Here is a 15,214-nt window from a genome sequence, read left to right as displayed (position 1 = left end):
ATACTCTGCAGATGTCTCCATCTGTAGATTTCTGGATTTTTGATATTTTAGAATAATCATCATTCATGTAAGACCTACATACATTTAAAAATATCCAGAAATTTAAAATTAATAAGCTACTCTTATTTTGCACCTCAACTAAAGCTTGCTGTGGGGGAGAAAGGTATCTGTTGAGGCATTTTTTATATGGACAATCAATTAAGTATTTGATTATAAAAGTAAACAAAAATACAGAAAACCCATGCTATCTCAAGTCCTCTCCTTTGTTTCCTTTCACTAGTACTACTGGAATTTAGCAATTTCAAATCCTTGAAATGCAGGGCCCCCCCTGCCCCCGGTTTGACATCTGAATAAACAGAAAAACAATCTATGTTAAATTAACTGAACACTGTCACATGCTATCAGATTTCACATACTATTAGGAATTTTTATCTCTTGGAACTTCTAATTCAAATTTTTAACTCAAGTGAAATTAAAAAACCTCAACACATCGCAAAAAGTTCAAGGAACTCAGGTATCATGCCTAAATATATTGGGAAAGAAAAAGTATGTGTGGTCCTGCCTATGACGACCCCTCGCCAGTGGCAGACAGAACCCATGAAAGGACTAATTATTGTGAGACAGAGGGTTATCACTCAGGTTCCTTGGAAATGCAATTCTCAGCTTGGGTTTCCTCCAGTTTGGGGCAGAAGTCTGGATTCTATGCTATGATTCAGGTCTTGGCAGGTAATGCCTTTCAGTTCACCTTCAGTTTAGTCATTTTAAGTTAGTACTGTTCATATAATCAGAGAGGCCAGCGATTTCATCTACCTCTGGATCTTCTCAACTGTTTGCAGAAACTTGTTTAAGCATCTGCTTAGCTCTCACAAAGCACCTGAAGACATATCAGACTGAGCCAACCATCTACTAGAAATCTGCATAATAATTTAACTGTGCAAATGTTTCCAAAGGGAAATATATGTAGTATGACCAAAGCATTATGCAAATTTTGTTTTTACAGTGATTTAGCCCTGCCATAATATCCTATGCCATTATATAAGCAGTGCAGTAAGCCATGTCATTGCTGACAAAAGCAGGCAGGAGCTGGACCAGACATCCTGCAGCCTCAGCCTGAATGTATGCATGCCTTAGGGGCACACTACCTATTAATTTAAAATTCTGAAACTAATTATGTATGTCAGGGTGACCTCTTTCTAATCTACATTCATCACAGAACACAAACCTTCTGTCTCCGTTGTTCCCATAATAAAATGGCTGTTCACAGACTTATATAATTGACTGTATCTGAAGTGGACTCATACCATGGTGCTACACTCAAATTGTATGTAATCCCAAATGAATAAAGATAAGCAAAAATAATCCAGCTATCTCAAGTAATTAACTTCTAAGGTTTCATAATAACATTGGAAAAAAATTACTACCCCGATCTTAAAAACAACGTTGCAGAGTATATAGAAGTCACATTGATTATGGAGCTACCAAGAAATTATTTGCAACCTTTAAAGATGCATGTAGCATAAAATTCATTCACTTCTATTCTTTTGTCCCACACAAAGCTTGACACTATAGAGACACATAGATGAAATAGGCACCTATACCTGGAAAGGCCCCTGAACCTGACACGGGGATTATTAGAGGTGCCTAGAATAATTAAGGACCTCATTCTTGTTGAATTCTAAAGGAAACAGAGAAGAAAATCCCAGTTAACATTTCAGTAACAGAAGAATTTTGTTAGACCTCAAAGCTGCAATCCAGACTGAGGTACAGAATGGAATACGCAAGCAGCAAAGCAAACTTCATAATAATATAAGGAGACATGACAGATATCTTGGGTTTTTTAGATGTATTGAATTTCTAGTGTTCAGAAACAGAGTTTAAGTGAGGCAAGGATTCATCAGTTTTTTTCTCTTAGAAAGCAATTACGACTACAGCTACATTACAGAGAACTGGAATAACACATTAAAAGATGTGAACAAGATTCAGCTTGAAAGTGAAAATATGTTTATACTTGGGTAATGAATATTAACTGCTATCGCAAGGAGTGCATGATGTGTCTTTAAAAAAAAAAAAAAAAAAAATCACAAAAGCAGCATGTTCTGTCTAAATGAGTCCCAATGAGGAGAAGAGGAGAAGGTAAATGCATTAGCAGATCTGTGTGATACCATACGTAAATATTTGACTTAATCAGTTACAATCATTAATTTAACATTTAATCATCAGTTTAAAACGTTAGCATTTTCAATAAATAGGTTAACAGAAGCTCCTATAATAAACCTCTGAGCTATAACCGTAAAACAGCTACATGCTTGAACCAAACCAAAGCTTTCCCACCTCTAGGTGTAACTAATTCACCAAATCAATGCTACTCAGCAGTAGCACTACTCAGGTTCTCTCCTATTCACAGCCTGATTTTTCCTAATATCTATTTATGCAAATAATTACTTATTCAGACTCATCGTTTCACTGAAACACGTTCATTTACACAGTCCAGTGATCCATTAGAACCCACCTCTTGTGGAAATGAGACAGGCTCCATGTTTTAAAGGTTTCATGCTTTTCTAGAAGAGACACTTCAGACAAACATGTTACTTGACTCAATAAAAGCTGGATGAAGTTTTATGGTATCTTACGCAGAGCATACTAGATTATCTGAAGAGTCTGCATTGGGGGAATCTGGCACACAGCTCTGAAATAACTCTCACACAAGTCTAAGGACCTATATTAGCCACTTCAGGTAAAGACGAGGGGTTTTAACCTCATCTTCTCCAACAGTTGCACTTGTATGTGATCATCAGCCATTTGCATTATATTGCATTATAATTGTACTTCTGAGGGGAAACAGGATAGCCCTTCTCACCAGGAGGTTAAAGAAACATCTGAACAGAACCTCTCTGTACAACTGATCTTTCGTGATTAGAGTTCACTGCTGAATCTGTACATGTATTTCCTAGGACATAAGCCTGAAGTCCAAAGCTAAACCTCTAGGCACAAAGCGTAAGAACATTCAGAAGTGTTTGCAAAGCTGTTACCAATTCTTCCAACTATCCCACTGATGATAATTCAGGAAGCCACAATTGTTTTTCAAACTCTGTCACAAGAACTTCTTCAACATGAATTTTCTATAGCACCTCTCTATAGCATTTGCACTTATTTTGTTGCAAATTTCTTCTTTGTTAATCGAAGCTAGGAGCTACAGACCTATCTACTTCTCCATTAGTAAGTGACTGATGATTCCTGAATTAATTACCATTAAAGTCCTTTACAAGAAATAACAAAATAGGGATTTTGTTATTTCTTAAAATGGATAGTACGAGTTCTCATATAACTTATTTAAGCCCTTGCAAGTGGACATCTTGCCAACTCTTACAGGTAAAGATTGTTTCTACCTTTTTCTTTCAGTGCCAAAGGGCTTTTGTACACACCTGTTTGTTGTAATCAGGCATAATTCTAGGTTTGTCAGCAAAGAGCATAAAGCCACGCAGAACACAACAGCTTATCTATAAGCCATGTGACTGATCCAGCTCCATCGGGTTAACTTAAACCTCCTTCAGTGCATACAGAGCCAATGCCACACTCAGCGTACACTTTGGGTTTTCTCACACCAGACTGCGGTTTTGTTGTTTTGCCGAGTCTGAGCTGCTTGGCTGAAACTGACCTTGCTGAACACCTGAGCTGGCTTGTGTTTGTTTGTTTACTTCTTTAATATCAGGCAAAATAGTATCACATTCCCAGAGATCACACTTTTTCAAGAATGAAGTGGTGGGAAAAGACACATTTCACTACTGATGTTGAAATAAATCTGCTATTTTTACGCTAAGAACCTTCAGAAGTATCTGTATGTTTCAGTGATCACCTCACTAGGAACGGACATAAGGAGTTCTAACATCACAACGTATCTGTATACTTTATAGCATATGAGATGACATCAATAACCCCTGCTTCCAAACCTTACATTTTAACAAATCAAAATAAATGCTACCACTTAAACCAAAACCAACCAAACAAAAAAACACCTCAAACTTAGTATCACTGATAAGTAAGTTATGGAGAAGATTTAGTATATGCTGTAGGCAAGCTGTATGGTAATAAATTACATAGCACACCATACTACTTACAAGTTGCATCTTCTGCTGTAGGGGCTGGTGTAACAGTTAGATGGAAGGAAAGTAGTTGTTATCATTTTATCCCTGTTCCAAGACAGAGTGAGCCATTAAAAATATAATAATTTCTTGAGCTAATTCAAAATGGTTCAAGCACACCTGTACGCCAACTAGTATTAATAGTAGATTTTATGATTTGTGGTAGGGGTTTTTTTGTTGTTTTTGTTTGGTTGGTTTTTAATAATTGTATTTTTAAGACCATGCAAACCACCTATTTTTCTTTGTAATGCATTATTTGTGATCATGGGTCAACTACATTATACACGTAGCAATAATCACACTGCTGGTATAGCCTGCTCACACAACATAAGACAGGTAGGAACACAGGAGAATAGGGCACCAGAGCTTATCGATGTACAACTGTCAAACCTTTTATGCATCTCAAGGTCTGGTGGTTTCTGGACAAATGCACTATGGTTGAAATCCCATTGCAGAAGTAAAGCTTTCAAGGTGAAATAGTATTTCATTTTCATTATCACGAAAAAAAGAAAGAAAGAAATGTCTGCAGTAGCAGAATGTCACAGCAATATGTTAAGACTGGCAATTTTGTGACATTGTTGAGTGTAAATACAACAGCGTTCATTGCTGTCTTTTCCCTTCCTCCTGATCCCCGTTTCTTTCTTTTCTCGGCACTCTTCCAGCAAACCAAAATTATAGACAAGAAATGTTGCACCAAAAAGATGTGCTTTCGAGGCATTATTCAGAACACCACTGCCTTCTGTGGAAATAAAAGCCACCGCTTTGTCTCAGGTGCTTCACAAAGAAAGGCAGAAAATGTTGAACTATATTCAACATAATATTTTTACATATCAAGAGCCAAATTGCAACATTTTGTATTGTGCAAACCAACTGCCTTCTAGAAGATGGTTGTCCTCTGTCCTTAAACCTATAAATCTGTCACAGCACTGTTCAGGGTACTGCTTTACCAAACATGCACATAAGCAGCTGAATTTTCACTGAGGCAGTAAAGCAAGGGCTCTAGCTGTCAATGCACCCTTTACACTTCAGTTAGCAGGGTCCTCTGCTGAACAACCGTCTGGAGGGGGCACTGCCAGACAACTTGCATTTTATGACCATATCCATCCATCAGGTTTCTGTACTGCTGCAATGAAACAGGAAGGGAGTGTGGGGTGGAAATAACTGACCAGTCCCACTACTGCCCAGAACAAACTGGTGATGTGAAGAATTTTTTTCTCCAAATTCCTCAATAGAGAACCAGCACTACCTATTACAGAAAGCTCCTCAGATTTACTTGGCTGAAATCATGAACAGGAGGTCCATTGCAGGTGCTGGAAGCACTTCCACTATGCAATGCATTTTTAGTCTGAACACCAGGCTTCCCAGGAGGAACCCATGTTGAGCTATGCTAGGAGGCAGTGAAAAGTAAGGTAGAAAAAGTGTCAAGACAACTATTTTCTTACTTTTTCTCTGAAGCAAGAGGATGGTCTTTCTAAGCTCCTGAAGAAGTTAACACAGAACTGCTGCTTCTGAAAAAGAAACAAACAGATTTTAAACAACTAAATAAACTAGGCCAGGGGTTATCAAACTCATTTTCACCAGAGGCTGTATCAACTTTGCTGTTGCCGTCAAAGGGCTGAATGTGGTAGCAGGAGTAATTATTTTATTACTACTACTACTACATTTACTACTACTCCTCCTACATTTATACAGTCCTAAATGTTAACCCAGCAACAAATATTTCTACAGGCGCCTGTTGCAAAAAGAGCGAACGTAAGTCTCATGAGTTTCTGAACCACGTTAATACACTGTGTTAGGATTATAAAATGGGACGGTAACTCAGTAATAAATAACATGAATGCACTGTCTAAGAAACAACTCTCTCCCACCATTCTTAAAAGCAAAGCAAGAAATCTTAACATAAGAACATTCTCTGTCTTTATCATGTCCCAATTTATTTTCGCCCATTGCAGTCATGGGGTGAGTTTGGTGGAGTCCACTGTGTGAGAGGAAGAGGACCAGAAGCAGGGGTAGCACTGCACCGGCCTCACTACAGGGCCTGGCATCAAGAAATTCGGTTCAAAGTAGCGCACGAAAACCTGGGAACATATTCAAAATATTCACTCAGGTAGCAGGGAAGATATCACTGCACTATACTATTAATGGAGGGAGATGAATTGCTTTATGTTGCAATTAAATTGGGGACAGTGTTTCATTGATCTGTGAAAAGCAAAACACCTAAAATGGCAGCAAACAACTTTGTTTCTGCCTAGGAAAGTTTGTCTCTGAACTCTTGGATACATGGTAAAGGGTAAGCCTAAAACATCTGCTGCTAGAGAGGCTTCAGAGAAATCTAATTAACACCATGTCCAGGAATGATGAGAGCAGACGTATCCTGGATAAAGTCACTGACAGGAGATCACTTTGTTATGCCAACACAATTTTAACTTGGAAAGAAAAAGGTTTGGAAAAGTCTTCATTGAAAAAATCATGTAAGATTTAAATGACAAATTATGGCAAAGAAGGAAAATAATCAAATCTCAAATTAGAAAACAACAACAACAAACACCAAGCAAACAAGAAGTCAAACCACCAACCACCACACAAGAGCAAAAGAAGCTGAGAAGAGTGATCCCATCCTTATCTACACCAGACATTGCAACTGTGAAGGTCAATATATTAAAAAATGGCTAGAGGGATCCTAGCAAACAGACTAGTGCAGTGAGCTGATGCCAATATTTTAGACACCACTGATGGTGTTGACTGCAATTAAAGCCCAAATAATGGCCTCAAAGTACTCACAACAGAGATCAGTGTCTTTTCTGCTTGTATTCAGCAGCAAACCAAGCTGAAAACTAGCTTGGAATCTGCATGACTTCATTGCTAAGGTTGTTTCAGGATAAATCACTGCAATTCACAATGAACTGCTGTCACCTCAACAAGAACGAATCTAGAAAGATATATTTTTTCAAACATTGCCATTTTACAGTTTTGCAGCCGCCTTAAATAAAACCAAAATTGGACCCTTTCTTGAGTGCCAGAGATTAATCTCTTATTGTTGCATTTATAACATACCCTTTAAGGTGATTTTCATTTTATTGATTGACATTGCCCAAATCTATTTCACTGCCTCCTCAAAGGGCTGAGCTCACAGAGGGAGATAAACAAAAATATCACGTTCATCATGTTTAGAACTGCCACTTGACAGATGTGCTGTCTCTCTTCCCAACCACTTTTTGCTGATAGGCTTTTCAGAGTCATTTGCAGAATGACACAAGATGCAACAGGGGCCAGGTTTGCTCTAAGTTTTGTGATATGTGTCTGAGAGATTAATATTCTGAATAAAAGAACCTTGATTGAATTTTATGATATAAAATTGTTCCTAAGCAGAGGTGCCCCTTATTTTTTGACCTTAGGTTGGTTTAGAAGAGAAAAAGAAGAGAATGGAGTTGCTAAGCCCAAGCAGAGCTCAAATGTGTCCTGGTCAAATGGTAGGTGGCAGCACCAAACAAGCTGGCAGGCTCAGGCTTCACGTTCATTTTTAGTGCCAGCTTGGACAACAGTTCTCCTCCTTGATCGGAGTTCATAGGTTCCCATAAATAACAAGTGATTTCATTTTACTGTCCACTAAATATTTTACTTGTGACAGGCTGTGTTTCAGGAATGAAAACAGATATGACAGGGATCGCAAATAACATGCTCATTCATTTTGACTTACAACTAAAAAATTGTCACCTCAATGTTATTAAGTGGTTCCAGGGAGAGTGTTTTTTTCAGTTGTTGTTTGGTTCTGTGTTTTTTTTCAAGTGGAGGCATGCACTAGAAGAATCTTTTAATCACATATTCATGGAATAACTGGTGTCTGGTGCATAGAGAGGAAGCTGGCAAAGAGGCTTCCTGAATTTTACTTTTAAGCTCAGTCATTGATCTCTGTTGCTTTTGGCAAGTCACATTTTGTGTTAGAGTTGATCTAAGCATAAAATACTGTAAATAATGCAGGTGTGCTGAAGTCTATTTAGTATCCGTAAATCATTTCGCAGGATTTAAGCAAAACAGATGCCCAAACACCACTGTGATGGGAGAGATATAAAATCCCAACTGGACTAGAAAACCCAGTACTGTGTTTATTGAGCTTTCAAGGGTCAGTCTCAAAACAAGCAATTTTCAATTATAATTCACATACTACTTGTATCTCACTGATTTTCTTCGTTAAAATGTTTCCTTCAGTCACTGACAAAATGACAGATTGTTACGTGCTAATGGTAAGGGCAACTGATATTGTTTTTTCTTTTCTCATTTAGTTTCATGTCTTATTTTCAATCAACTTCAATCCTAAATAGTCCTTTTACATTATGATTTTGCATTCACTTTGAACAGACATAAATGAGAATATGCTGTTTAGGGTAGTGAAGAAGTAAGCTTTTGATGCAGGAATTTCAATAGTTCTGTAACTTTTATTTAGCTTTCATTTTAGTATCCTGAAATGGGATGGAAGGAGACATTCTATCTCCAGTAACTCATAATTGCTACGAACATTAAGGCAGAAGACTATTTTGAGTTGGTGATTTCTGTGCTGCTTGTATGTAATAAGAGTAGAAAAAAATAAAGAGATTTGGCCTCAGAAGGGTGTTCTGTGCTCAAGAGACAGTAAGAAGTCTTCAAGATGTTTAATGAAATACAGATATTGCCAAAGTGGAAGGAAGCAAAGTATCATGTTAGTAGACAAAGGAAGCCAGTATGCAGAAGAGCTCTCAAATAAGTAAAAGAAACTTAGATTTGGTGTCAAAAGAAATGTAGGCTAAAAACATATTAAAGAAGGAATGCAGGGTGACACAGAAAGCAGAAAATAAGAAGTTTGGCACAACACATCTTGATTGAAGTCACATACTACAAACAGGCAGCAGCTGCAGTTTTAAACAAGAAGGAAAATGCTGAAAAAGAGCCTGACAACACAGTGTAAAATATGTAGAGAGAAAAAAGAGAACAAGGAGCAAACCCAAATACACAAAGTATTGTTCTTTCTCAAATCCTTTCTGTTTTTCAGTTCTCTGGTTCACTTCTTGTGATATTTATTCTTCATACCTCTAATCTTTCACATCCTCACCCTTTCTGCAACATTTGGCACAAGTCTCTCAACATTCTGCCCTTCTGCCTTTCCCACATTGTCTCAAATGTTTCCTTCACAAACACAACTCAGGCACAAACTACGATGTCTCATCATTCTTCTCTGTACTCCAGACTTACATTTGTTCACACTAAAACAGTAAGCTGCATCTGTGACCCCTCCTCACGGATCTACATGATTCTACTTTCATAGAACTGCTTATATAACTGAGATCTCTCAAACCCTTATTCCTAACATCTTCCTTGTCTCTCCCATAAAACAAAAAAGTACTTACAATCTTCTCGGCACCCCTATTCTGTCATTTCCTTGGGGCTCAGGGCTTTCTTTATAAATCCAGTCTCTCTCTAGAGTATGCCAAACCCTTACAGAACTTTTCTGCATGATGTGCAGAATACAGATATTATGCAATCTTTCCTACTAGTGTCTGAAAACATTTTCCTAACATAACTGTTTTTCCTATGTGCCCTTTCTTTAGGCACTTCCTCCTCCTCCGTTAGCTCAAACAAGAACTACTTATCTTCATGTTCAAAGCCCTTCTCAGCCTGTGTCCGTCTTACTTGGCTCTCACCAAGTATTAGGAGGTCAATCCCTGCCTCAGGTTAGCGCACGACCCCAACATCTTTCATCTGCTTGGTACTTTTTAAATAAGCACTTTCTCCCCTACTGCTCTCACACTGGGAAGAAGTCTCATACAAATCCACCAAATTATTCCATTATACATCTTCAAACACATCTTGAAACCACACTGTGATGTCCATGAAAGTTTTAAAGCACAAGCAACTCATTTTATAAGACCATAGCCAGCTAATGCTGTTTCATGCGTTCCTGTACATCGAAATCCGTTGTACACTGTCAAATACTTAAACGAGAGGCCTGTAGAGTCTCTTTTTGATCTCTGTTCATACTGTGTCTGGAATATATATGTGAATTTCTAGATGCTACTACACAGGGCTACAGTTCCTCATATATGTGAATTTCCAGATGCTGCTACACAAAGTTACAGTTCCTATGCTAAATATACACAATTCCTTTATTGTTAAATATATAAACATGCACTTTATGCCTAAAGCCCTGTGATAGGTAGAATGAGGTCCAGGTGAATGAAATCAGGATTTAAATCAGACTTCAAAATTTGGACTTTTGCACCTGCTCTATTTTTGTCATGGTGCAAGTATTAAAAAAGAAACTGAGTTTATGGGGAAGCAATAATGAATTGTAACACAAAGCAACAGATACTGATTTATAGAGTGACAAGAAGAAAGCTTGTTGATATTATCTGTATGTGATTAGACTAACATCCACAGTTATTAGAAATTAGTATTTTTTTTTCGATTTTGTGTCTATTGAATGTTTATAATCTTTTCTCTTCCTAAAAAAGGAAAGGCGAAGCAATCTGAATCCTAGTTTGGAGCAGAAAGTTTATTTCAGGGAGATGTGCTATGTTTTTTAAGTATCAATGATACATAGGGGTTTTTACTGAAGTCCAAATTTAGTGTAAAAGAATAAACCAAACATTAAGGCTTCCGGTGCTTCACAAGCCCTCAGCAGAATGGAGATTCACTTATTTACCAGACCTTGGCATATGTTTGATTCCTCAAAGTCATACTTTAAAACAAGCAATGTCTGAAGAACCTCAGTGTTCTAAATGAAATCATTATTCTGCAGACTGAACCTAATTCTGAGGTAATGTGGAGTCTGACCTTTCCAAATAAATCTCTCTTAATAAATGTACTAGTCTCTGGAACAACAGAAGCCTCTAAGGCAGCAACAAACTAGGAACAAGGGCAAGATGCAATAGTGAAGCAAGAAGCAATGTGATTTAAAGGTGAAAGGATTTGGACATGACCCTTTTGGGTAAAAAGAGGTAGAGAGGCTACATTCTTCATGAGTGCCTGTGGCACCTTGTTTGCAAATCTGAACCTCTGGTGAGCAGCTCACTGCAGTTCCTGTCTGCTATTTTTGAATTTTATCAACCTGATTTTTATGTCAGAGCGATGAGAGGTACACCAGTTGCTGTACATCAGTTTACACCAGGGAATTATCACTGTGTATACTAGCCACTCAGAACACCACTGGAGATAGTATTATTCTTACCAGCATCAGTAAGTTTTCATTCCCAGATAGAAAGAACACTTATTTTAAAAAGTTCCATATAACCATAAAATGAAATAATCCCACATAGACGCATCTTTAGTAGGACAATGCTTCCCTTTGCCAGTAAACCAGGGGTAAAGGACTGCAACGGAGGTGAGACAGAAATTATGCTAGTAACCTAACTGAAATGAATATTTGAGAAGAGATTTCCTGAAAGAGAGTTAAACAAAGGGGCACAGCAGGGGAGCCATCCAGAGTCCCCAGGGCGGCACTAAGAACCCACTTAGGGCACTTCGGTGGAGTTCTTAAACAAATTGTGCCACTTAGCGAGCCCAAAGAAAGTTCTTTTCACACGTAATATGCTGTAATGGTTCCTCCTTTGTTAGCCTGAGTATTTCAGACAAAGCAGCTCCAGTTCGCCACTGCTCCTGATTGGGCACCTGTAGAGGTAATAGCGTTCAATGACACAGTTCCTGAGTGACAGGCCCAACACAAAAGGGCTTATCAATTGCATCTAGGATGAGGTTAAGATACACACACAGAATCACACGCACAGCGGAAATGCTGACAGAAGCACAGCTGAAAAGCAGCTTGCTCACACAACTTCAACCCCAGAACAAAGTAGCTAGCACAGCCCTGCTGCCGCTGTGCGGGGTCTGCGCTCCGGCCGCGGAGCAGCTGCGCACCGCTGCGGCCCCAAACCGACGGGGCACCAGCTCTGCTCAAGGATTTATTTAACAAGCTCATACTGAAAGAAAATTCTGGATGGATTTTCATTTTCTCCTTCAAACACAGAAAAGATTCTTTACCATTTTGAACACAAATAAACTGCAACGTCCTCTAAAAGTCCTTCCAAAGAAAATAAAGAAAAATTCCTTGTGTATTTGGTAACTTTACTCCTATAGAGGACACAGAGAGACCTATGCTGAGGTAATACTCCAGTTATGCATTCCTAGGTAATGAGCTTTATCTCTCAAGATCAATTTTCCATTAATAGCATTCAGTGCTCCATCCAGCTTTCAAATTAATTTGACCTGTGAACCTGAGGTGTTCTGATGCTGCTTTTTAAACTACTGGAATGTAATGTCAACACAACACAGAAAAATTATAGCAGTAAGACTTCTGCAGCCAAACTGATGCTCACTGCAGAATTTTAAAGCACTTTAATGGCAAGTAGACAACGTAAATTCTGAAGACACTTAATTTAAAAAAAAATATTAAAATAATAAAAAAAAAGTTTTAAATACAGACATTTTTGCTGTTTCTACCTAAGATGTTGAGTCATTAAGATAAGCAATCTAAAACTGCATTTATTAGGATCGTCTGAGGCAAGAAAACAGTGCAATGCTATTGATCTCTAAAAAGATTCTTTCTTCTGCTCCTCAATGTTAAAGGAATCAATCTCTTAACTAAAGAAAAAGTAATGGTATTGATAATCAAAATGATGGCTTAGCTTTTGTAGGACAAAAGTGGGTTGTATTGGTAGTGTAACAGCATAACTGCCAGGTGTGACTGTGGCTGTGACACACCAGCTGGTAGGTTATGATTACTGGAATCAATTACTGACACTGAGAGGCGCATCTCCAAAATGTGCAGCGGGACAAGCAAATTATTAGCAAACTAGCTGCATTAATCTCTCAGTATTGTGCATGGCACAGGTACATTTTATTACACATAGTTCAAAGGGCTGAGAACATGCTGAAGTAAATGTAAATGAAATAACTGTAGTCAATGTCAGCTTGAAGTACATTTCTAGCCCTATATCTACATACATGAGCTTCCACTCCTACCTGCTCTATTTATTCCCCATGCAGCCCCCAGGAAGGTTTCTTAGCGGCATTGTTTCGATTCAAAAAACAAAATCTGCTACACTAAAATATGAATTTACTGGGAAAAGATAAACTTCTAGAATGGTTAGCTTTGCCAGAATGCAATATCTTGTTACAGGAAACAAATATTAAACTGTTTCCACTAAACTACAAATATAGAGCGAAACTATAAGAAATTCCAATTTTCCTCTTGTATTTCTAATAAGGACGTTCCTATCACCAAACATCAATCAACTTCTGGAATGTTGAGGTTTTGGCTGTGATATGTAAGTTACTACTATTTTAAGAGTCGTAGTTAAAGAATTTAGTTCTTGAAGATAATGAAAGCACAGTTGTGTTCCAACAAAAACATTATCTCAAGGAAATCATCTGCTTTATTGAAAAAACAAGACATCTGAGTTTATCAGAGAAACGAGAAAGCACAGGCACAATGTGAGTAATTACTGCAGATCTCTGGGTACAGGAGGCTATCTGGAAAGCATAAAAATAAGGGGGTTACTGTAAAAAAGAAAGTACACAGACCTTTACAGTAACCACTGAGAAAGCCTGTGTTCTGTGCAAGTCATCAACGAACCGAGGCACAGAAAATGGCAAATGAGAGACCAGACGCATCAATCCCTGACCTTTTCGCCCTGCCCCACAGCAGTCACCATCCTGTAGCTATATCTGCTTAAGAATTACAGTCTTCTTCTGTTGTGGTTTTCTTCTTGTTTCACAGTATCACAGTATGTTTGGGATTGGAAGGGACCTCAAAAGATCATCTAGTCCAATCCCCCTGCTGGAGCAGGAACACCCAGGTGAGGTCGCACAGGAACATGTCCAGGCGGGTTTTGAATGTCTCCAGAGAAGGAGACTCCACAACCCCCCTGGGCAGCCTGGTCCAGTGCTCTGTCACGCTGTCTTGTTTGTTTGTGGGTTTATTTTCTTGCTGTGGTTTTGTTTGCTTGTTTGTGGTGGTGGTTGGTTGGTTTTTGTTTTCCCCCCTTTTCCTCTCTTTGGCTTCTTAGACGATGATGCAACATGCTATTTTATTTTAGGAAATGTTCCACTTTTACACCCATAGCAAACAAGAAAAACGAGTCAGTACTACACAGTTGTGCCTGACAAAACAACATACCTGGGAGCTCCAAGGAGCCATGGGGCAGCTGCAGAAAGGCACAGACGCACTAAGATTTCCAGAACTGGCACCAGCCACAAAAGCAGCACAACCAGCATTTGGAGAATTCAGTTTAGAAAAGCTTATGGAAGCCCTACTTTCCCTAGGATCTCCACAAAAATAAGTGTCATCACCCATCAGGCTAGAAACTCCCACCTTATTCAAAGGTGCACACTCTCTCCCTTCAACTACAGCAATGTAGGACAAATCTGTACAAAATATCATTCATATCAGTTCATTTTCTGAACTCTGCTTCTAAGAGTATTTTAGGTGTGTAGTATGAAAGTATACCCTCACAGTTATTCCAGGATTTCCAATAGCCCATTTTATTACATGCAGAACAATTACAAAGAACATTAGCTCTGGTTAGGAAATTAGGCTAATTCTTACAGCAGAGTAGACAAAGATTAAATTTCAGATAACTTTTAATTAGTTATTAGGATGATTATTAAAAATACATCAGGAAAATCTGACAAACATAGGTAGTAAACCATTAAATATGAAGCTCAGAAAAGAGGAAAAAAAGGAGAAATCCATTCCAAAGTAGTTTTAGTGTGTCTCATTATGACAGGAGTTCCTATTAAAAATGCTACATCCATTAGAAGCACTACAGTACTTTAGCAGTTTTTGTCTCCATGGCACAGCATGCCTCCACTGTAATGGGAGAGGATGGAGCTAACATCACTTTTAACCCTTCCTGGGTGGTTAACCTTAGAAAGTTTTGCTTTTAAGTCATTGTGGAAAGACTCTCAGTTTGTTCAAATATTTGGATGTCAAGTCCTCTCTTCATCCACTGAGAGGAAGAGATAAATAACAGATTATAAGGTTTTTACATCAAGTTTATAACAGTCACTGAGTCAAGGTCTTCAATAACATGAGTTTATCATAACTG

At 38.3% G+C, this 15,214-nt stretch overlaps 1 long non-coding RNA gene across 1 annotated transcript in view; it reads right to left on the bottom strand.

Moving 5' to 3' along the window:
• The window catches only part of LOC135575422 (uncharacterized), a 43,521-nt gene that overhangs the window by 12,723 nt on the left and 15,584 nt on the right, over positions 1-15,214 (bottom strand). Inside the window, exon 2 of the long non-coding RNA XR_010466205.1 lies at positions 5,582-5,647. This is a non-coding gene — a long non-coding RNA (uncharacterized LOC135575422). The remainder of the gene's footprint in view (positions 1-5,581; positions 5,648-15,214) is intronic.

This window comes from Columba livia, chromosome 14 (assembly GCF_036013475.1).
Source record: "Columba livia isolate bColLiv1 breed racing homer chromosome 14, bColLiv1.pat.W.v2, whole genome shotgun sequence".
In the NCBI taxonomy this organism is placed as follows: domain Eukaryota; kingdom Metazoa; phylum Chordata; class Aves; order Columbiformes; family Columbidae; genus Columba; species Columba livia.
This window is presented reverse-complemented; position numbering and strand designations above follow the sequence as displayed.